Here is a 22,854-nt window from a genome sequence, read left to right as displayed (position 1 = left end):
TTTACTCTTTTTTTTTCATGGGAAATGGAAAACCCAGATCCCTGCTTATGATCTTTGCCTCACCCACCCATCCCACTCCAGAACAATGCTCCCTACCTGCTCACCTGCCTGCGGCCCCATCCCACACAGGGAGGTTTGATGAGTTGTCACTGCGGTGGGGGGTGGTGGGGGAAGGGGTGTGCTGACCCAGCCCACAACTCATCAAAACTCCCTATGTGGCCTCCAGGCTCAAATAATTGCCCACACCTGATATAATACCTTAGAAAGACCTGGAGTCATCTCCAGAAGCAAGGCCAGGTCTTAGGATCTGCTGATGGTACACTTCAAGCCATACATCATAGTAAGCATTTCTGAAAGAAACTAATGATTTTTAGGTGCCTCAGTTTGGGGGCCATAATTTGCCATTGTTTCTTGTGTCACTTTCCTATTGAAGTCAACGTGAGATTTGCAAAAGCATTCAGCAAACGTTTGCTTGCCATCGAAAGCTGCCTAAGTGTCAGGGACTTTAGTATGATGTTTATGACCAGAAGCATGCTGTGGGGGATTCAGAGACATAGTATGTAAAATGCAGCTGAGAGAGATCCTACCCAAGGAATGGTCAAGCAAATGACAAGTTCCTGTAGGAGCATGGTGAGTTGGGGAGTTTCTTAAACATCTTTCAAAAAACACTTTCTTGAACTGTTATTTAAATACATTATATGGAATTACAAGTGGGGCCTTTTTCATTATTTTCATTAAATGCAGAGAAGACTTGCATGTAGATATAAGCTGGAATTGTCCTCCAAGAAAACCTGGCAAGCGTTCAGAACAGATTCTTTGTACATCTGCACATCAAATTTATTCTAGATACAAAACATTATAGTGTATGTTTTCAGCATGATATACGATTAAAATCTGTATGGTGTTACAATAAATAAGGTATATATTTTGCTGTCAGTTAAATTATTTATGAAGAAATGTTTGGAAAAAATGTTACTAGTAAAATGTTACAATCACAAGAAATACAGTGGAAGAAATTCAGTAATGCATATAAGAGAATAAAGGGGAAATTACAAGACAAATTTTGTAGACAAATATTTCAACATAGATTTACAGTGTGGTTAACAGAAATGTCTGATCCTAGGATGTGACTTCCATAGTGTATCTATTACAGTACTCAAGAATAACTTCACCTTTGAGTAATCCCAGTAGGTTCAATACATGAGTAACTTTACTTGTCTACATAATTATTACCAGTACTGGACCCTTTTGGGGCTTCTGATTTACAAGTGCACTTAAACATTGAGTTACAATTGAGTATTTTACATCACTAATGAGGTGCTCCAAATAAAGACTACTACCCATGGATGCTACCAACTGCCCATGTAAATGGATGTTAGCGCACACTTTTTATCATGCTATTCATCCATGTTTTCCCAAGAACAGCTGAACCTGACCTACCGACATCACACTTGCAGGATTAAAGGTTGTTGGCACCCAGTGTTGCAATATAAAGAGAGCACCAGTTCAGCTGCTCTCTCTGATAATGACAGTGCAATTTCACTACTCTCTCACTTAAAACTTTATTCTACATATTTTATTAAGGATTTTTATAACTCTGCTGACAGTTATCATTTGTCTTGTTGTTCTAAGTTTTTGCTTGAAACAGCTTGAATAACCTCCAGCTTTGGGTCGGGAGGGAGAGTCTGCCTCTCTAGTAGCAACATGTGATTCAATTTCACCTGCCTTGTTCCTCTCTTACAGCACACTGAAGAGACAATAAGCCATTCCTCTTTGCTTAGTGACCGCAAAGACAGGCTGAACAAGAGTAAAGTGGTGCTGAACCCCTATAGAACACCACGTCTGTATCTATTGTTTGTATTCTTCAGTCCTTGGTAATTCTGAGAATTTGTCTGGAACTTATTAATCTTCTCATTATGGAAAGCTAATTGATGCAGCTATAATTGTACCTGATTACTTGGCTGAATTATTTAGGATAGGAAGAAGGGCCATAACCAGAGGTAATGTATTTAAATTAAGAAAGGGACCATTTAGGCTGAGTATCAGGAAAAACTTCCTGACAATGAGATTCATTACTGTGTCTCCCAAAGGAAGAGGTGGACACTGCAATGCTTTGGACATAGAAAATAAAGTGAATTAGGAAATTCACTTTATTAGGAAATTCACATGATTAGGAAATGGACCAGATAATTTAGTAGGACTTTTCCATTTCTAACTTCTAGACCTCTGTAGTATCTGTCAATCCTGAACAAGTCTTGATCAGACAGTTCAGAAGCCAAACACTCATAAGAATTACTGTTTCTAAAATGATAATAGGTCTGATGTGGGAAGCACGTGTATAAACCTGCTTCTGTTTGGAACAGCATGTGCTAAATGCTTGACTTTAAATTCAGTTGGACTTACAGGTAAGCGTGTCTTTAGACAAATTGGAGGATTGAGCCAAAAGGAATCTCATGAGGTTCAACAAAGACAAGTGCAAAGTCCTGCACTTAGGATGGAACAATCCCATGCACCAGTCCAGGCTGGGGGCTGACTGGCTGGGCAGCAGCTCTTCAGGAAAGGACCTGGGGGTTACAGTGGACAATAAACTGAATCTGAGCCAGCAGTGTGTCCTTGTTGCCAAGAAGACTAATGGCATAATAGGCTGCATTGGTAGGTGTGTTGCCAGTAGGTCAAAGGAAGTGATTATTCCCTACTATTCAGCACTGGTGAGGCCACATCTGGAGTACTGTGTTCAGTTTTGGGGGCCTCATTACAGAAAGGATGTGGACAAATTGGAGAGAGTCCAGTGGAAGGCAACAAAAATGGTGAGGGGGCTGGGGCACCTGACTTATGAGGAAAGGCTGAGGGAACTGGTCTTATTTAGTCTAGAGAAGAGAAGATGGAGGGGGGTGGATTTAATAGCAGCCTTCAAGTACCTGAAGTGGGGTTCAAAAAAGTTAAACTGTTCTCAGTGGTGGCAGATGACAGAACAAAGAGTGACAGTCTCAAGTTGCAGCAAGGACGTTTTAGGGTAGGAAGAATTTTCTCACTAGGAGGGTAGTAAAAGAGTGGAACAGGTTACCCAGAGAGGTGATAGAAGCTCCATCCTTGGAGGTTTCCAAAACCTGGCTGGACAAAGCTTTGGCTGAGATGATCTAGTTGGGGATGGTCTTGCTTTGAGCAGGGATGTTGCAGCGCACTATGGTGTGCCTGCTCCTTTAAGGGCAGAAGCAGCTTAGCAAAGGAGCCCTGCAGGCTAGGCAGAGCTCCACAGCTGCAGGTTGCCTGAGTAACAGGCTAATAAGGTAATCGGCCTGCATCTGCACGTGTTCAGCTAACTGGAAGGAGGCAGAGCCCAAGGAACATATAAGCTCCAGGCTGGGGGTGGCAGGGTCACTTTCTCTCTGGTAACAGCCAGGGGAAGGAGATCCTGCACAAGGTACTTACCCAAGGCTTTACTACCTCCAAGTACAGTTAGACTCTAGGAGCTCACAAGGTACCCAGGGCTAAGAGGGTGCACTACCCTAAGGGTGGAAGTTTGTCCTCTAAAAGGGGCAGAGTCCTGCCTACATGGTTGCTGTTATGTTATAGCCCAGGGGCTTATGTTTGCATTATTGTTTGTACTGGTGCTTGTGGGGTGAGGCTATAAGAGGAGGAGGAGGTCTCATTACTGCCCAGAGGGGGGCACATGATTGTGTAGAGCCCCAGAACCAGAGGAGCACAGCTTCAGAGGGCTGGGGAGCCCAGTGCCAGAGGGGTGCAGCAGACAAGAGCTAGGGGCCTGGTGACAAGAGGAGATTGAGAGCTAGCGCTTCAAAGTTGAGCCTAACACAGTGGATCTAGGCTAGAAAGCCTAGCTATTTTAAAAGGGCGGAGGCCAAGTAGGCCAAGGACCCAATAGAAAGTATAACATCTGTGTAACATCTGTAAGGCGCGGGGCATGGTAAAGGGGACGTTGGAGCCACACAATTGGACCATAAGGCCTGACATGCCCTGTGCAGCACAGTATTGAAAAAAGTCCTGGCAACGGATTCAAAGACCAGTGAGCTTGAGTTGGGTTCGGACAGAGTGGGACCAAGCATAGGCCTGTGGGAAGCCCCCTGGTTTATTTTACCAACAAGACGTGGCAGGAAAGACAAGAGGGTGCCCTTGGGGCAGAGCTTGCACAGTCACAGAGACTCCAGGGGCAACATGGCTACCCCAGGGGACCCCGCTCTGTGACAAGGGGTTTGGATTAGATGGCCTCCAGAAGGTTCCTACCAATCCTAACTTTCTATGATTCTACGACTGTCCTGAACAAAGATGGAGCTTAAAAAGGCTTTTCTAAATTAGCATCATACTTAATTTCTGTTTGTCTCTAGTCAGGGCATTTAGGAGTTAGAGGGTGTCTCTGCCTCAATCCACCAATGGGTGGATTCCTTACCCAGCTGAGGTCTCACTGCTCACTGCCCCACCAACAGAGTGGGGCAAGGGACTGGGACCTGCTCCACCTCTGAAGCTCTTTCCAAGCCCCACACCTCAATCATCTATTCAGGGCATAGGGCTGGGACCTGCCCCTGACCAGTTCAGTTCCCAGCCTCTGCTCCATGATTGCAGGGTGGGGGCTGGAGAGCCTGTTCCCCACCCAGTTCCATGATCATGGAACTGGGCAGGGAACCAACTCCCCAGCCCCTGCCGTCACAGAGTTCCTAGCGCCAGCTCCACAGTCATAGGACTAGTTCTGGGAGAAAAGGATATCCCAGCCACCCACTCCCCAATCATGATCTCAGAGTGGGGGGCTTGGATCTCCCTTTTCGAGGGCAGGGAGACAGTCCCTGCCCAGGCTCTGGTGGCAGATCCTGCCTCAGCAGAAGGCAGCTCCCAGGGGTAAGGAGCAATATCCCACCCCCTGCTAGCTGGCTGACCAGGAGTGAATTTGCTCCTGGCATATACCCAAGCACTACTGTGCAGTAATTAATCCTAAATAAATTGCAGTTACAGGTAGCAAATTTACTCATAATTAGTGAAGTTTACTGTCCATTAAGGGTGTGCATTTGCATACATGCATGCTACTGCGCAGTAAATTGTAGATGCACCCAGGGCTGCTGAGACACCTTGTCTATACAGCAGCAAAACTGGGTCCTGGTAAGGCGTGAGAATATCATGCCCAACTGAGTCTGCTGCCACAGATGTTTTGAATGCAGTGGACCCAGAAGTGAACATACTAGATTGAAGCAGACTATTGGTCTTTTGAGGGCATTGTGAAGATGTAGCAGAGAAGATTCTAGTCAAAGGACCTGTAATTCTTTTTTTTTTTTCTTGAACTAGCTCTTGTAGCTTCACTTATAAGAAAGCAAAAACTTAACTAGTGACAATGCATAGATACAAGTAACTGTAATGATAAGATTTTTGTAAGAGGGGACTTGAACTCCAAAGGCAAAATTACACTTCACTAGAACTTAATATTTAAATTATTTGTGTGTGAAGAATATATGTACAAGTCCTTTCCAAGTATCTTCTTGCTTTCTTACTCCAAGAGGTTTAAGGAAGAAATTACCAGAAAACGTGCTTTACTTCCTACCTCTTCGCACTTCTGGGTAAACTTTCCCTGCACGGATACCCTCCAATTGCATTTCTGCAGGAATTCTGCATAAAACCAGAATATGTGACTTCTCTCTCAAAATGCTTTAGAGACAAGTTTTTAGATAAGCAGACCTCAGAAATTTAAACTCTTTTTCTATCTTATTTTGCTTTATCTGTGGGCATAGATCTAGAGTCCAGATGTAAAGGTTGCTGCATTTTACTTCATTGAGAAAGGCAGAAGTCTGATTTATTGACATTCCAGCAGATTGTACATTCAGTTTTATTTTGCCATAGCCATAACAAGTAATTCTTAGTACATGTGCAATCCAAGTTATGAAGGGTGCATTCACGTCAGATTACACATCCAATTTTATGAACATGTATACAAAAAGCTTTTCCCACTATTTGTCCAGGTTTAGTGCCTTTATAATACAATTAGTTTTAAATCAAGACCTTGAAAGACTGTAGAAGCCTCATTTATTTCTTTACCACTGAAACAGGTGAAAGTTAAGGGCTTCTAAGGAAAAAGAAGGTCAGCCTTCTCAAATAAGAAAATATTTCTTATGAAGTTCAAATTGAAAACGAAACTCTTTATCCTGTAGGAAGTGATAGGTGGACATGGGTATTTTTCAAAACGGATTTTTTTTTTTTTTAGGCACAAATATTCATTCATTCATTCAAGTGCAGTAAGCCTCCAGTGCAGGTGCTATGACCTCAAACCAGGAATAAAAGTCCTTATGCTTGCTTTGAATCAACAAGTAGAAGCTGAAGAAAGGACCTTTGCAGTGTGTTCCTGGACCTGGACAGCTCGTTCAAATACCACAGTAGGGTAGGTGCAAGCAGTTGCCACCTGTCCATTCCAACTGCCCACATTGAAGGTCTCATTTTGTCCTCATTTCACCAGTGCCATCTATGCACATATCTCCAGCTGACCATACTGGATCCAGCATCTTGGGTTCCATGGCCAGACCTCCCACACACAAATATGGAGTCTGCAAACAAGGGAGACACCAAGGGACCTATGATGATGAGTCCCCTGTCTGGACCCTTTTCCCCACCTGAGGCTGGAAACCCTGCAGCTGCTCACAACTTGGCACTGACCATGCTATGAAATGCATGCATTCTGCCTCCCAGCTGGGAAAACCCAGACACCTGGGTTCCATCTCCCTTTCTATATGTTTACCACGCAATAAGTGTAACTTCTTTATCTGACCTAAGATGCATGAAAGTGTTGCAGCAATACCTGAGTACTTCAACATATAATCTTAGAGCATCTCAATAGAAATATTTCAGTTTTGAAAGTTTCACAAAGTAGTGCAGCCATAGGATAACAATAATAATACTTTTATTGAGGAAACATACATTTTTAAGACCTCATAATATAATATTAATTTATATGTAAAATAAAGTATTGTAACCATTTAAAATATAAGATAATGCTGAAAATATGATTCATTATATGCCCATAGACTTGAGCCTAGCTAGAACAAAGTGAATATTACTACAAAAACTGAATATTGTATTTAAAATTTTCATTAAATTAAGGAGATAAGTTATTTGATGGGTGAACTATTCACTTTGTGTTTCCCTAGCTACATAACCTGGATAAATATTGAATACAAAATCACTCAATAATTTAGGGGAAAAACTCAGAAACAAAAATAATAATTCATGTAAGCAATGGTATTCAATTAATTTTGGCAATGGCTAAAATATGCTATATATGTATATACACACACACAGATTCATAGATGTTAGGGTGGGAAGGGACCTCAATACATCATCGAGTCCAACCCCCTGCATAGGCAGGAAAGAGTGCTGGGTCTAGATGACCCCAGCTAGATGCCTATCTAACCTCTTCTTGCAGACCCCCAGGGTAGGGGAGAGCACCACCTCCCTTGGGAGCCCATTCCAGACTTTGGCCACTAACTGTGAAGAAGTTCTTCCTAATGTCTAGTCTAAATTTGCTTTCTGATAGCTTATGGCCATTATTTCTTGTAACCCCCAGGGGCGCCTTGGTGAGTAAAGCCTCACCAATTCCCTTCTGTGCCCCCATGATGAACTTATAGGTAGCCACAAGGTCGCCTCTCAACCTTCTCTTGCGGAGGCTGAAGAGGTCCAGGTGCCTTAGTCTCTCCTCATAGGGCTTGGCCTGCAAGCCCTTAACCATATGAGTGGCCCTTCTCTGGACCCTCTCCAGGTTATCCACATCCCTCTTGAAGTGCGGCGCCCAAAATTGCATGCAGTATTCCACCTGCGGTTTGACCAGCGCCCGATAGAGGGGAAGTATCACCTCCTTGGTTCTGTTTGTCATGCATCTGCTGATGCACGATAAAGTGCCATTAGCTTTTCTGATGACTTTGTCACACTGCCGACTCATGTTCATCTTGGAGTCCACTAGGACTCCAAGATCCCTTTCCGCTTCCGTGCCACCAAGCAGGTCATTTCCTAGGCAGTAGGTATGCTGGACATTTTTCCTCCGTAGGTGCAGCACTTTGCATTTCTCCTTGTTGAATTGCATTCTGTTGTTTTCTGCTCACTTGTCCAACCTGTCCAGGTCTGCCTGCAGCTGTTCCCTGCCCTCCGGCGTGTCCACTTCTCCCCACAATTTTGTGTCATCCACAAACTTGGACAGAGTACACTTCACTCCCTCGTCCAAGTCGTTGATGAAGACATTGAAGAGTATCGGTCCAAGGACTGAGCCCTGCGGGACCCCACTGCCCACACCCTTCCAGGTCGATACCGACCCATCCACTACGACTCTCTGGGTATGACCCTCTAGCCAATTCACCACCCACCGGACTGTGTAGTCATCCAAGTCACAGCCTCTTAACTTGTTCACCAGTATGGGGTGGGATACTGTATCAAAGGCCTTCCTGAAGTCTAAGTAAACAACGTCAACCCCTACTCCTGCATCCAGGCATTTTGTAACCTGGTCATAAAAAGAGACTAGATTAGTCAGGCATGATCTACCTGCTACGAACCCGTGCTGGTTTCCCCTCAGCATAATTTGTCCTGCCGGGCTCTCGCAAATGTGAGCCTTGATAATTTTTTCAAAGACTTTGCCAAGGCTGGAGGTGAGACTGACTGACCTATAGTTGCCTGGGTCCTTCTTCCTCCCCTTCTTGAAAATGGGGACCACATTGGACCTTTTCCAGTCCTCCTATATACATATATAATGTGCAGGCCGGGAGCGGTCTGAGGCCCTCAGGGGCGCGCGGCAGGCTGTGGCCAGCCCTGGCACGCGGGTTGGGGAATGCAGGCCAGCAGACTAGAATTAGGCACGGACGTGTAGCAGTTGATTAAAGATTATTTTACTTACACCGTAGATGGTCGTGGTGCAGGCAGGAAAAACTTGTTTGCGTTGCAGTTACAGACAGACAAGTGGAGTTTGCTAGGCTCCACAACACGAACTCGAACAAGACCCGCAGAAAACTCGAGCCTCTTGAAATAACTCAGACAGAGCTCTGAATACACACACTCACGAAGTTTGCTAGGCTCCATGGAACAAGCGCGCAGGGAAGGGGTTCGTCCAGGGATTGCGCTCGGCGACAGGGAGAGGCCAGAGGTTGATCAGACCCCTATAGCCTTCTTAAGGCACACGCTGGGTCCGATAGACTCCACAGCGCTTAGAGTTCTTCACGAGCCGTGAAGTCCTCCTTCTCCACTAGATGGTTGTGGAGTCCTCCAACTTGGGCGGAAACCGCTCAAGCCTCTTATACGGCTAGCAAGCCAATCGCTAGCCGCCACGTGGGAATAATTTAGAACTAGCCAATAGTGGGACACAAATTTGCATGCGGGTGGCGGGAACTCCTTTGCACCGGGGTTTTCTCTTTGCAACTGAGAAATGCACCTTGCAAAGAAAGCTCCTCGTGGCAGGAAATAATTTAGCAGTGCCGAAGCACACACACAGTAAATCACACCCTTGGGTTGTGACATATAACATATATATGTATATGTTAATATACAGTTTTCAGGGTCTGTGTTTTTATTTTCTGTTTGTAGTGGGACAGGTTTTGCCCTTGACATTTTAAACAGATTAAATTCTTCCTGTCCCTTTTGTACAGAATAATGTACACCCCCCCCCACACACACACACACACTTGTGTGCACTTTGTTCTGTACAAGTGGGGCAGGAAGACATTAATCCATTTAAAGTGTCAAGGTGAAAACCTGTCCCGCTACCAACAGAAAATAAAAATACAGAACCTGAAAACTGTATATTAACTAAAAGATATTTGCATGCAAGGGCAACTGTTTTAAATAAATAAAGATTTAGAAGTAAACTGAGACCATAGGCCCTTATTGCAATATGACCTGAGACAGAGTGGACTTTGGTGCAGAAATTAGTACAGAAAGTTGTTCTTCCCTTTCCAGGGCTTAACAGTATTCAGATCAGAATTCCCTTCTTTATTTATAGCAAATGATCAGGTCAGCACAGCATATCCCCACTCTAGTCTCAGATTAAGAAAAGGCTTTCTAGTTTCTACTTCCTTAGCCACTCCTGTTTTTAAATCTTCATTTTCTTCTATTGGAATAGGAATAAGTAAGAATTTTCTAGTTTTATGACACTCTGTTGACTTAACTCCTACTATTCTTGTGCACTAGGTAGAAGAGCTGGTGGTAAAACTTTGGCATTATTGCTAATTGGACAACCTTGGTCAAACACTCTCAGGATGTCCTATGATTTGGATATAATCCCATCATGGGCCCTTTTAATTGTAATACAGAATTCTGGAATGAGCCCAATTAAAAGACAGTTAAAAACAACTCTTACTTCAAGGCCATTTGTATATTTGAACCAAGTAATAATATTTTAGCAGAATATGATTGTAATGCATGGGAAGATATTCCTCTACTTATATCTTACAGCCATTACATGGGCAAAATGCAACGAAGTCAAATGTAGTTTCTGCCTGACCGCTGTATTCTGTATATGAGTTAATGGAGGCATTGTAATATTCCTTTTGTGCAATATTTATTCAGTTCAGATTACTGCACTGATTTTGTTTAAGTTAATATCTTATTCCATAATTGCCTTGAAATTCTCTATATTTTCTGAGTGGTTTTCTTTTATTAAAAATAAAAAATATTAATTCATTAAAATCTGTCATTCTTTTTATTTTTTATTTGTTGATTGCCACCAGTGTCTTGGCAGCATACAGAATATTTTCCAAGGAATCTGCCATCCAAAGAACAGTTGCATGGCGCTGCCATAAGGCAAATTTTTCAGAGTCACTCTATAAACCTTGAAAATGGATGTTTTAGTGGGAACAATAATGTAGACCTTTAACTGTAGAGCTGAAAACAGCACCACTGTATATTAAAAATAAAAACAGAATTGGTTTTCTGCCAAAAAAGGTTTTGGTTTTCTGTGAGCATTCTTCCCTAAAATATGCTTGAATTTACACCCTGCAGGGCTTAAACAAAGAAGATAATTAAATAGATCCTTCAAAGCAAAGACCAACTGGTGTGATGGAAACTGATAGTTAAGCACATGTTTTTATTTGAAAACTGCAACTTCCCACACAAATAGTTGTTCTATCCTTTCATACCCATCTTTTATGCTTGTGAGTTTATAATGTGCTAATGGCTGCTAATTCAATTTGGAACATGAAATAAGATGCATACCATAGTTTGAAAGACATTATGAAGGATAACAAGGTTTGAAGGTTCCAAATATAAACAAAAATATTATGGTGATCCTGAAGAACTCTTAGCCCAGTTCTCCACCAGAATAAGAGTGCTACTATTTCTTGTTAAAGCTGCCTTCTCTGCTAGCTGGCATACCAACCACAAACATACTGTAACATGTCTAGGCTTCCTGAGGACACCATGGTTTATGTAACCATTGCACTATGCCTTCTGATAGTAAGATCTATCTTACTGCAGCATTAATTAGTTTACTGTGGCCTAATACCATTGCATGTGTAGACACTGACATTTCACTCCACAGCTAATTAGTCTACTCTGCAGTAAAGCACATGTGTAGATCCAGCCAGTATGTACAGCAAGTTTGATGATGAGTGGCCACATCTACACAAGACGCTGACTGCACAGGGATTACTGTGCAGTAGGGCTGTGCAAAATTTCGACTGCCGTTTTGTTTCAGCAGTGTTTCGAGTGTTTCGACGCTCAAAACTCTGAATCTAAAATGAAACAGGAGACATGTCAAAATGTTTGAAATAAAATGAAACAGGTCAAACCATTTCAAAGATGTTTCAGCGTTTTGAAGTGTTTCAAAGCTGAGCTTGCTGGGAAAGAGAAAGTAAGGAGAGGAAGTGGGGAGAGGCAGGGAACAGACTGACATCTGTAGCTGGCCAGTGTCTTCCAACTGTCCCTGAGGTCCCTTCCAACCCCAGTGCTCTGGGGGAGGGAACTAAAAAGTTTAAAAACAGCATATAAGCCTGTGAGTGCCTAAGCTGTCAGTCTGTCTCTTGCCACAGAGCAGCATCTGAAAGGCACTGACTGACTGCTCCCTAGCTACTACTATCTAGCTACGGAGTGTGTCTTCTACTTGCAAACGATTGGATAGGATACAGCTTACACTGACAGCTCAGCTATACTAGTCTAACTTCAATACTAGTATTGTTATCCCTATATCATTTTTTTTCCTATATCCATTCCTTTGAAATTAGTCTTTATTTTTACCTGAAGAAAAAGAAATCTGTGTCTTGTCTGACAGTGTGATTGCTGGGCACTGTTCAGGAAAGCACAGCATAGATTAAATAGATTGCACACACAGACAACTACATATACACACACTACACACAGTCAGACACCTTCTCCAGCACAGGAAAACATGAAGCATGCTGAAAAGGCCGGTGCAGCCAAGTCTGAGAGGGGAGCAAGAGGGGGAAGAGGAAGAGGTGTCAGTTCTGCACCACCCAAGCTGAGATGCAGTCTCTTTTCAGCCAGCCATGAGGCTTCTGCTGGTACTGGGAGCAAGGAGGTCACAGCAGTGCCTGCAGCTGCACCCCCTCTGACACCAGCTGTGTTAATAAACCCCAGCACCAGCAGCATGACAACAAGCAGCACCAGCAGCATAGTCTTCTCCACCCCAATTGCAGATTCCAGCATTAGCCTCCCACTCCCAGTCTTAGAGGAGCTCAATCTTGAAGTAAGGGACCTCGGCTTGATAGCACAATAAATTCTGTGGCAGGAGGGGGAAGCAGAGTTTGTGCTCCACACCCCTCAAAGTTCCCCTAGAGCCAGGTCCCCTTCCCCGGAAGGGACTGTGGAGGAGGTTGTGGGGCCAGCTGGCTCAGCTCCTCTTGTTGTTGTGCCTCTGCCTGCTGAGGAGGGGGATAAGGCAGGAGCCCCACCCACACCCCAGAAGTGAGGGGGTAGTGTGATCTCAGATCATTTTGAGGTGGCAGATAATCCCACATAAGCTACCTGCCTGTGCTGCTGAGCCCGAACCAGCTGGGGCAAGAGAACAAGATGCATGAGCATCACAGGGATGCTGATGCATCTCTGCAGGCACCATCCCCTTGCCTTTGCTCCTCCTCAGTCTGGCACCAGTGGGAGCATGCCCAAAAAGAACACCCCCTCTCCCTTGAAAGCCTCCATCCCCCCAAAGCAGAGGCAGGCCACCCTGAAACAGTGGGGGAAAGGTGGACACACAGGGGGGCGCTTTCCCAAACCGAGCGAGGTCACCCAGAACATCGGGGAGATGCTTGCTGTGGATGGCCAGCCCTTCTCCTTTGTTGAGTGGCCAGGGTTCAGGTGGCTCATGGCACTCTTGGCCCCATCATACAAAGGGCCCATATACACCACCTTCAGCAGGACGGTGGTGCCCTCCCTGTATGAGGCATGCAGGGAGTACTTGAGGGAGAAGCTGCACAAGGCAGGTCCACAGGTGTCCTTACACTTCACCTTGGACCTCTGGAGCAGCTGGGGTGGAGATCATGCCTACCTCTCCCTCACAGGGCACTGGTGCAACCAGTCAGGCTGTCAATGGGCTCTCCCTCAAGCTGAGGTGATCAATGAGTCCCACATGGCAACTGAGATCATGGGGACCATGAGCTGCTTGGTGCAGGGGTGACTCACTGGGAAGGGAAAGCTCACTGACAGGTTCATGGTCACTTGTGGTGCTGGTGCCAGGACACTGGGGCCGGATGGAGCAGCTATTGATGAGGCTGGGAGAGCTGGTGGGAGATGGGGGCTCGTGGCAGAGCCCCCCACACACGCACAGCATGAGGCAGTGGGGGGCAACAGGGATCATCACTCTGCCTGGCAGCAGCTGGTGAGTGTGGGGTTGTGGGGCTTTTTCTTTTTTTTAAAAAGCCAGGATACTAGGATCAGGTTGGACAGCCATTGATGGGGCTGAGAGAGCAGGCGGAGGTCGGAGTTTGCTCAGGGGGGATGGGGAAGCAGGCAGGGGATGGGCCGTAGCGGGGGTCACCCCATGGGTCTCAGCTCTGGCCTGGTGTAAGTACAAAGCCAACCCCCACTCCACAATCTCCATTCAGTGAAACAGGTCCTTTATTTATTTATTTTTTCACTTCTTTCCCTTTACTTTTCCCCCCTACTTGTTCATTTCAATCAGGTTTTTTTTCCAAGACTCCTTTAAGTGAGTTATGAGTTTAGCTGAGGCACAGTGTTGTTATCAGTTACATGGGCAGGTGTTTAGGATCATCAATAAAAGTTAAAGAAAAATACTCTTTAAATTAGCTTTCTAATTGACCAGGAAAAACCCTGAGAACAGACATGAAAGTATTCTAATAGCAGACATTTATAAGGGCTTTCAGTGGTTTTACAAGTCCTGATCTTGTTTATAATTAAAGAGGTACACTGAGTACACTGAATACCTCTCACGAATATATTGCCTTGTAGTATTTCAGCTTTCAGGAAAACATAATATGGTATCTGAAGAGAAGAATGTAACGTCTTCCAGTGGTATTGATAATTCAACATTTTTTCCTTTCTTTTTATAAAATTATATTTAATATAAATAAACCAAAAAAGTTGAATGCCCAATTGCTTACAGGAAAAACCTAATAAAATAGGTATTGCTCATACAGAAACAAACAGATGACCATTCATATTTCATGAAAATAATATTTTTGGACCTTTAAAAATAATGTAGTGGAAAAAAAGGAGTTCTCTCTCTATTGTGATTGGTTTTCTTTTAATAGCTTATCTAGTTTTTTAATTGTAATGTAAATGACCTACATTAAAAGGTGGTCATTTATTTCATATTTGCAAATTTAGAACATATTTATGATGGTTGATTTTAAATGTATTACAGTCTATAGTTTTATGGCGCTTAGCATATTTTTTTTCACTTAAAATACTAAGTTCACACATTAACATAAGAACAATTCAATTCATATCAGTGTATTTAGGTACTGTCTAAAAAATTAAACCAGAAATAAATACACCAACTTGAATAAAGAAATCATTAATATTCCAAAGATAGATCCACAGTGGGTGCATCTACATAAGATACTTTACTGAGAAGTAGCATAGTTTACTGTGCAGTTAGCATGCATGTCTACACGTGCACAGGCTTCCTGTGCAATAAACTTCACTACTTGTGAGCAAATTTGCTACCTGCAAATGCAAGTAGCAAATTTACTCGCAAGTAGTAACTGCATAGTAACTTGTGTGTAGATGCCAACCAGGAGCAAATTTGCTCCTGGTCAGCCCTGTCACTAGGGGGCCAGACTGAGTTCATCCCCAAGGCCCTAGGGCTGGGATCCTCTCCTGCCCCAGGGCTGGGTGACCTCTATGGTAGCTCCAGCCCTTTAAAAGCCTTTGAAAAGCCCTTTAAAAGCCTGCAGACATTTTGACCCCTGGGGCACAACAGCAGGGAGCCTGGGGGGGAATGTTGGCCTCTGATGCCCCTATACAGGCTGCAGGCTACCTAGTGTCACTGAGCTCCCCACCCCCAGCCTTTATCAACAGCTTGGGGAGCCCAGACCTGTGGGACTACCTGTGCTAGCTTGCCTGTGCCCCAGTGCCACTGCCTGGCATTGCAGTGCTGCCCGGCTGTTGGGTCCATGCCAACCAGCCCTGCAGGCTGCTACCATGCCTGCCAACACCTGGGCCCAGCTGCAACCAGCTCCTGACCACCAGGGCCAGCTCCAGCTACTTGCAGACAAACCCCCACAGCCTGCCTGGTCCCTGCAGGTGCTGCAGGGCATCACCTCACCATGCAGCTCCTAGTCCCATGCTGTGCCCATATGCTGGGTGCTGAAGGCATCTCCCCAGGCCCAGAAGCACAAGGAAAGCTGCATGGAGGCCCAGAGAGCTGGTCAGGGAGGCCCGGTGGCATCATTGCTGACACCACTCACTGCTACCTGGGGCCCCAACTGGTCACAGGAGGAGACTGGTGACCTTGTGGCACTGTGGGGTGAGGCAGAGATGCAGCAGCAGTTCACACAGGGAAGGCACTCCAATATTCATGACCAGGCCATCCCTGAGGGGGGCAAATCAGGGCAATCGCCCTGGGCCCCACACTTTGGGTGGCCCCACAGAGCTGGGTGGAGCAGCTGTGGCGACTCCATGCTGACACCACCAGCTTTGCATCCAGCTCTACCCCCCCACCTGCCGCTGATGCCACTATTGGTGGCACCTGTGGCTTTTTCATGGCCGGGGTGCATGGGATCGGGGCAGGGGCAGGCCTTTGCATGGAATGATTTGCTCCAGGTTCCACACCCACTCAGGTCAGTTCTATGCATGACTATGAGGGGATGTCAAGCCAGATGCAGGAACATTGGCATAACTAAACGGTGTGGCAGTGTCACATAAAGGTCAAAGCCTTGTGCACATAGGCAGATTAAAGCACAGGCCAATGCGACCTGGGCCCAGGAGCCCCTGTCAATCAGGGGTCATGCTTGCAGCTTGCTTCTCATTGGCAGGGTAGCAAAAGCTATGGTTTTAAACATGATGCCTTTTTTGTCTCCCAGCTGGTCAGCAGGAAGCAGTGGGACACCCAGGGCTGCTCAGCCAGTCAGTGGCAGGGAGATAAAAGCAACACCCAGTTTAAAACTGCAGCTTTCATTTCCCTGCCAATGAGGAGTGAGCCACAAGCATGGCTTCTCCACCAATGAGCGACAGGGGGGCATGCAGGGAAACCTGCAAAATTTAAGGTACTGCTGCAAACGTAGCCAGGAGTACAGCTGGGCAGCATGGACAGCAGCTCCCTGCAGGTAAGTCTAATGGGTGGAAGGTGGGGGGGCATATTGAGGCCCTCATGGTGAGGGGGGGGTGAGGCAGGGGAAGGGGCAATGGCAGGGGCTGCCCAGCCAGGGGGGTGAATGGGACCCTGGGGTTGGGAGCAGGATGGAATCATGGGCAGCTCAGCTGGGGAGCACGGGGGAGGAAGTGGCTCCCTGCTGCTGTGCGCACCCCTGGGGGAGGCATGGTGGGGCATGTGCCATCCTGGATATGTGCATGGGGTGAGGGTGAGGGCAGGCTGCCCACTGAAGGCTCAGGGTCGGGGCTGCACCACCCTCTTCCCAGCAGGGCGGCTGGTAGTGGGGTGGGCTCAGCTGTGTGAATCAGGAAGCAGGCATGCTGGGAGGGTTGGCTACAGGGTGGCTAGGGTGAGTTTTGGAGTGGCTATAGCCCCCTAGCCTCCCCTAGTGCTGCCCCTGCTCAGGGTACCCTGCTCTGCTGCCTTTTCCTTGGGAGCCCTCCACTGCAGGGTGGGCAGGAGGCTCATGGCCAACATGGGGCTCTCTGTATGCACCAGCTCTGCAGAAAAAGAAGGACCCAGGACTGGACCCTCCTTCTGAACTGGCTGGTGACAGCCTCAGAGGACCAGCTGGTGGACATGTGGACATGGCAAGTAGAGAACATCGACTGGCAGGACAGGTGGTGGGCATAGGACATCACCCTCTGGATAGGTGGTAAGCAGAGGACATGGCCCATGAGGACGTGCGGGACCAGACAGACTGGGAATTCAGGGTGTAGCTCCTGGCCCTGGAATGTGGAGGCCCTGCTGGAGAAGGGCGTGGTTATTTCCAGAGCAGTGCAGGCCATGGACAATGACTGCCATGTCCTGGGAACCATTCTGGACCTGGCAGTTGCCTTTGTGCTGCCCACTGCACAGCTCCTAACCCTAGCCCCACCTGTCCTCTGGCAGCCACCCGCCAATCAGCAACAGGCCCCCTGTGGACCTGGGTGGAGGTCTAGCACTGTCTCCATAGGCCAGAAGCCCCTGCCTCAGACCCCAGACACTGTCCCAGGTCCCCCACCACCCAGCCCCACCACCTGGGCCCAGGCCTGCTGCTTGCCCAGCTCCATGCAGGTGTTGAGTGCAGATGTCTGCAGTGGGGCCAGGACTGTGCACTGGCTCTGCTGGCCCTGGCCACCCACTGCCAGAGAGGGAGCCATCCACACCAGGGATAGAGTGGCCACCGTTCCACGTGGGCAAGCCTCCCACCTGTTGGGATCACTGCAGCATGTGCACCAGCAGGGGAATAGCCAGAGGCTCAGGTGCTGGCTGCCTGACTCTGGGCTCTGTCCTCTAGGTGCCCCCACTCTGCAGCTGCTCACCACAGAAGAGCATGCACATATGCATAGTACTTCACTTGTAAATTGTTTGCACGGGGAAGAGGGTGCTTTGTGGGTGGTGGGTGGCATGGGTGGTGGAGGGGTTCTGGTGCTGGGGAGGCAGATGAGGCAGTGTTGGGGAAAGAGGGGAGACGAGCTCTTGCAGGGTAGGGAGGAGAGAGGGGGCTCAGTTTGTTGTGAAGGCAATAAAGAGCTTTTTTCAGAACTGCTCACAGTGAGTGTGGTGCTGAGGATGGGTGGTCCATGGGCAGCTATCCAGGTGAGCTACAGCAGGAAGCGTGGGAGGAGGTGGTCAGCCAGTGCCTCTCACATCCTGTGTCCTGGCCTGTGCTGGTGGATATGCAGCTTGCCCGGGGCCTCAGCGGTGGGAGCCCTCTGGGGCCAACAGAAGCCCTGGGCTCTGGACATTGCTGTCAGGGGCAGGGGCTGGAGCAGCCATGGCACAGGAAGGCAGAGGCTATGGCAAGATAGCTGCCACTTTCTAGCCTCGGCCTCTGCATGCTACTCCCGGCCAGAAAAGCAGCTGGCCAGGGAGCAGAGCTGTCTTGAAAAGATGGCTGCCAGCTGCTAGCAGGTGAAGCCAGAGCCTCGACCTCTCCCTGGTGGCAGCGGTGGCCCATTGCAGGGCCACAGGAAGTGGGAGCAGTTTACTTCTAGGAGCATCAAAACTTTCCCAAGTCCCTGCATATGTAGATGCCTGCCCAGGAGCATTTACTCACAAGCAGTTTACTCAAAAGCATCAAATGCATGTGTAGACACACCCAGTGAAAGATAAGTAGTGTGAAGACCTTAATTGCTCTGGACAAATACTGTGTGCTGATTTACAAATCTAAATGCCTTAAACATTCAAAGCATTTTTTTTTTTTAACTGAGCAAACAATATCTATATGAAGCCATAAAAGCAGGAAGGAAATTGCAAAAGGATGAGAGACAGACATGTAAGTAACTACGCAGCAGTGACATCATTTTGAACGTGTATTGAAATTGGAGGTTACTGATGAATTATATGCCTAAATATGATGCCAGTGCTTTTTTCCATTACACTCAAAAGCTGCACATAAGCTTTTTACTTAATAACAGTGTGCAACCCAGTCAGACAAGGCATAGATATTGGGCAAGACTGGTAGATCCAGATATTAATTAACTTTCCTCCTAAGACCTGAATACACAGGACTGCCTAAGATATGTGAACTTACTTACCTTATAATTTTTCTTTAAGTGTAGGGCTGACTGGTCAGCTCATTTGCCACAATTCATTTATTCATAGATGTTAGGTATTAGGGTCGGAAAGGACCTCAATAGATCATCGAGTCCGACCCCCTCATCGAGTGCGACCCCCATCATCGAGTCCGACCCCCATTTACATTTGCATGTAAATTTGTTACATGTGAGAAAATAATAAAATCAGCATTTAATTAAGTATGTATTACAAGTTACCTGAAATTTATTTGGACATGCACTGAGGATAAACTTGGACTGACAAACCACTGAGACGAACATAATCTAATGTCTTGCATGTGGTTTAGTTAAAAATGGCTCACAAGACTAGGCACTGTGTCAAAGTGTGGCAGGGCACCATTGGTGCCTGTCACTTTAAGAGGATAAGAGGCTGCAGAGCAGCCAGCAGGTGCAGTGAGGCCTAAAAAGGAGAGCACATGATCGCAACAGGACTCCTGGAGTGGAGGATGGGGCCGACCAGTCTCACTATAAGCCCAGGCCCTCAGAACTGAGGAAGCAGTTGCTCCAGGGAGCCAGAGGGAGCCAGAGCTGCTGCTCCAAGAACATGTGGAGGTATCAGGAAATACCACACCAGTGCCTCCCTAGTGAAAATTGAGTATGAGGTGTCATATAGCCTCAGCCCCCACAACCTGGTGGGTTACCCCATAAAGGGGATAGGCAAAGGGTCCAGGTACCTCATCAGGCCTGAGACCCAAGGGAAGTAAGGCCCAAGAGCCCCAGTGGGAGGGTAGTGTAGTAGCCCAGTGTAGTGGGTGGAGGGAGTATTGGCCCTAGTGACGGGGCATGTATGAGTGATTGATTGGGCTGTGTAGAGTAAAGTCCATATAGCAGGCCTGAAGGACTGCATGTGGGCTGTGTAGAGTAGGGTCCACGTAGGCAGGCCCAAAGGACTATGCATAGGCCGGCCTGGGTAGAGAGCAAAAGGTGTTAGGAGGGGCCCAAGAAAGTGGACCTGTATGGGAGTGTGAGGGTGAGTGGTTCTGTTCCTACCCTAAATAACCTCATTTGCCCAGGCTGGGATCAGGACCAGACCAGTCAAAGGGCAGAGCATCCACTGAAAGGGACAGCCAGGGCTAGAGGTCAGGAGTCCTGACCGGCCTAGAGGCAAGGTCAGGCCAGTAAGGCCAAAGGTCCTGGAGAGGGCCACAGCCATTAGGGAAAAAGGGCTAAGGGAGTTTTGCCACCCAGAATGAGGGCAGAGTAGACTGCCTGAGTAGGAGGGATCCAGGTAGGGTCCAAACGTCAGGCAGGCATGGAATGAGGTCCATCTTGAGGCCAACATCACATCGTGATGCCATCTGCGAGGCATAGGACACAGTATAATGGGAGGTTCAGAGGCACTGGGCACTGGGCAGTAAATGGGTAGCCTCCCACCTTAAAAAATACTACTAATTGGTTACATCAAAGGCATGGCAGGAGAGGCAGATGGGTAGACTGCTCTAGACAGATGGGCAGGCCAATGATTTGACCAGCCACAAGACAGTCTTCTGACACACAGAGGAAAAAAAATTCTGGGGCCATATTTCTTAAGAAGAAAGTTCAAGACTAAATGTAACTGTGCCCTCGGGTTTATTGTGAGAGTGATTTTGCATTTATACTAGGTGATTACACACACAAATACTGAGATAGAAGCTTATGTAATATCCTCCCTGGTGTATGAATACTAGGAGGTGCAAAATTTCACATTCATCCTCACGACCTCCTTTAGTCTTGAAATAATTTTTTGTGACGTTATATTTTTTCTTTTATAAAACACAAAAATATCATAACATATTTCTTTGACTACTCTAGAAACACAGAAATACTTTTTGACAGAGCTATTGAATTCACTCAAGATAGTTGTGGAGACCAAGTTCAGAAGTTCAGCTGACTTGTAAGTACATCTCAAAGATGAAAGAGATTATTTTTCAGTAGCACATCCTAGAGATGCTGAATACAAGAATAAAAAGGGACATTCATTATTCTTCTATGGGGATTATGTGGAAGGCCATTATGTTCTCAGTGAAACCTCATCAGAAGAGCAATTTGAGTGATTTTTAGGAAGGCATTCCTTGAGAATATATTCTCAATAATGCCAAAGAGTTTCGTTTTGTAAATTAAAAATATCTAGGCAGCTGTTTATAATGGCCTTTGAAAGAACAGACCTCATTCCTTACAGAAGTCATAGGTACCTAAGCACCAATCTTTCTGATTCTTTCAAAGACACCTGTGTACAAAAGAAATACAATAAAAGAACCTCAACTTCCACTTCCAAAAGATTCCCTTTGTATTTGGATGCTAGTACACTTGCATTTCCAAATGAATTCTTCAGGCATCTTTGAAGTAACAGCTAATTTCTAAAGCCTCTTTACTAGGCAGTTTTGGATGTACTTGCTAGGGTGAGAGTCCTCCTGGGATATGAGGATGTTACTGAAGTGTGAAGACAATTACAGACACACTCAAAGATAAAATGGATTGAGTAACAAAAGAATAAGCTGGTGCTATCTTTGCAAGGTATCAAGAACATTTTCCTAAACATGCAATCAACTGTACTATTTTGAAGAAGATATGAAGGCTAAAAGAAGCCATTTACTTTTTACATGATGAGCAAAAAAATACCATATTTTGCTACTAGACAGCTTATGGCCTTCTGAGGTTAACAATGGCTCTGAAATAACATAATATATTAATATCATGTATATTCATGAAGATATGCTAAACAGATAATGGTCTGAACAAGATTATTTTTTAAGTGAATCATAGAAATTTGGTGAAAAAGCCCTTTTCCTTCATATCATCTCCCAATTTATTCAATGGCATTCAAGTCTGTCTAATAATTACAATACAAAAACATACATGGAAATTTTAGAAAAGCAAAGAAAATCAAGGATGTAGAAAAATAAAAAAAGGAAAAATATCTGAGAAAATACAATAAGATAACAAAAGTAAACTATGAAAAGGCACAGGAGAAAGAAAAATAAGGAAATGAAATGATGATAAAAAGTGAAGTTGGGGTTCAATTAAAATATATGATGAAAAAGAAAAACTAAAAGAAAAAAGAAATAGGAAAGTCAATAAAGTACAAAATAACTGCAAGACCTAATAACACAGCACTCTTCTTAGGACGGCAAAAAACCAACTGTGATGGAATCTGGATTTTTTTTTAACATATTCTGGATATGTTTTCCTTCTATATTTCGTTTTAAAGCAGAATCACATCCTGAGATATATCCTTAGCTCATACAAATTGTCATACTTTCAGGAAATAAAGGAACTTATGCCAATTTACTCCAGCAGGAAATGTTCCCCTGACAATAAGCCGTATAGCAAGGCACGGATTAAATGCAATACAGTGGCATCTATGGATTTCTAATGAAATTAATGTTTCTGGATCATACGTTTCATTTCACTAATTAAAATCAATAGTCATAGAAATGTTGGCAACAGAAAAACCCCAACTAGTGTCAGATGGGGGAAAAAGGATGATATCCCATCTAGCAGTTTCCTTGCATTCATGTCATTATTCCTTGGGTTGGCCCTGCCATAGTTAACTAGTCATGGTAA

At 45.6% G+C, this 22,854-nt stretch overlaps 1 long non-coding RNA gene across 2 annotated transcripts in view; it reads left to right on the top strand.

The window, feature by feature from the left end:
- Nucleotides 1-9,668, top strand: part of LOC132251204 (uncharacterized) — a 63,939-nt gene extending 54,271 nt beyond the window's left edge. Inside the window, exons 6-7 of one of the 2 annotated variants that reach the window (XR_009463105.1) lie at nucleotides 1,744-6,373; nucleotides 8,102-9,668. This is a non-coding gene — a long non-coding RNA (uncharacterized LOC132251204). The remainder of the gene's footprint in view (nucleotides 1-1,743; nucleotides 6,374-8,101) is intronic. The other variant, XR_009463104.1, reaches the window with a different exon arrangement.
- The last annotated feature ends 13,186 nt before the right edge of the window (nucleotides 9,669-22,854 follow it).

Source organism: Alligator mississippiensis, chromosome 6 (assembly GCF_030867095.1).
Source record: "Alligator mississippiensis isolate rAllMis1 chromosome 6, rAllMis1, whole genome shotgun sequence".
Taxonomy (NCBI): Eukaryota; Metazoa; Chordata; order Crocodylia; family Alligatoridae; genus Alligator; species Alligator mississippiensis.
This window is presented reverse-complemented; position numbering and strand designations above follow the sequence as displayed.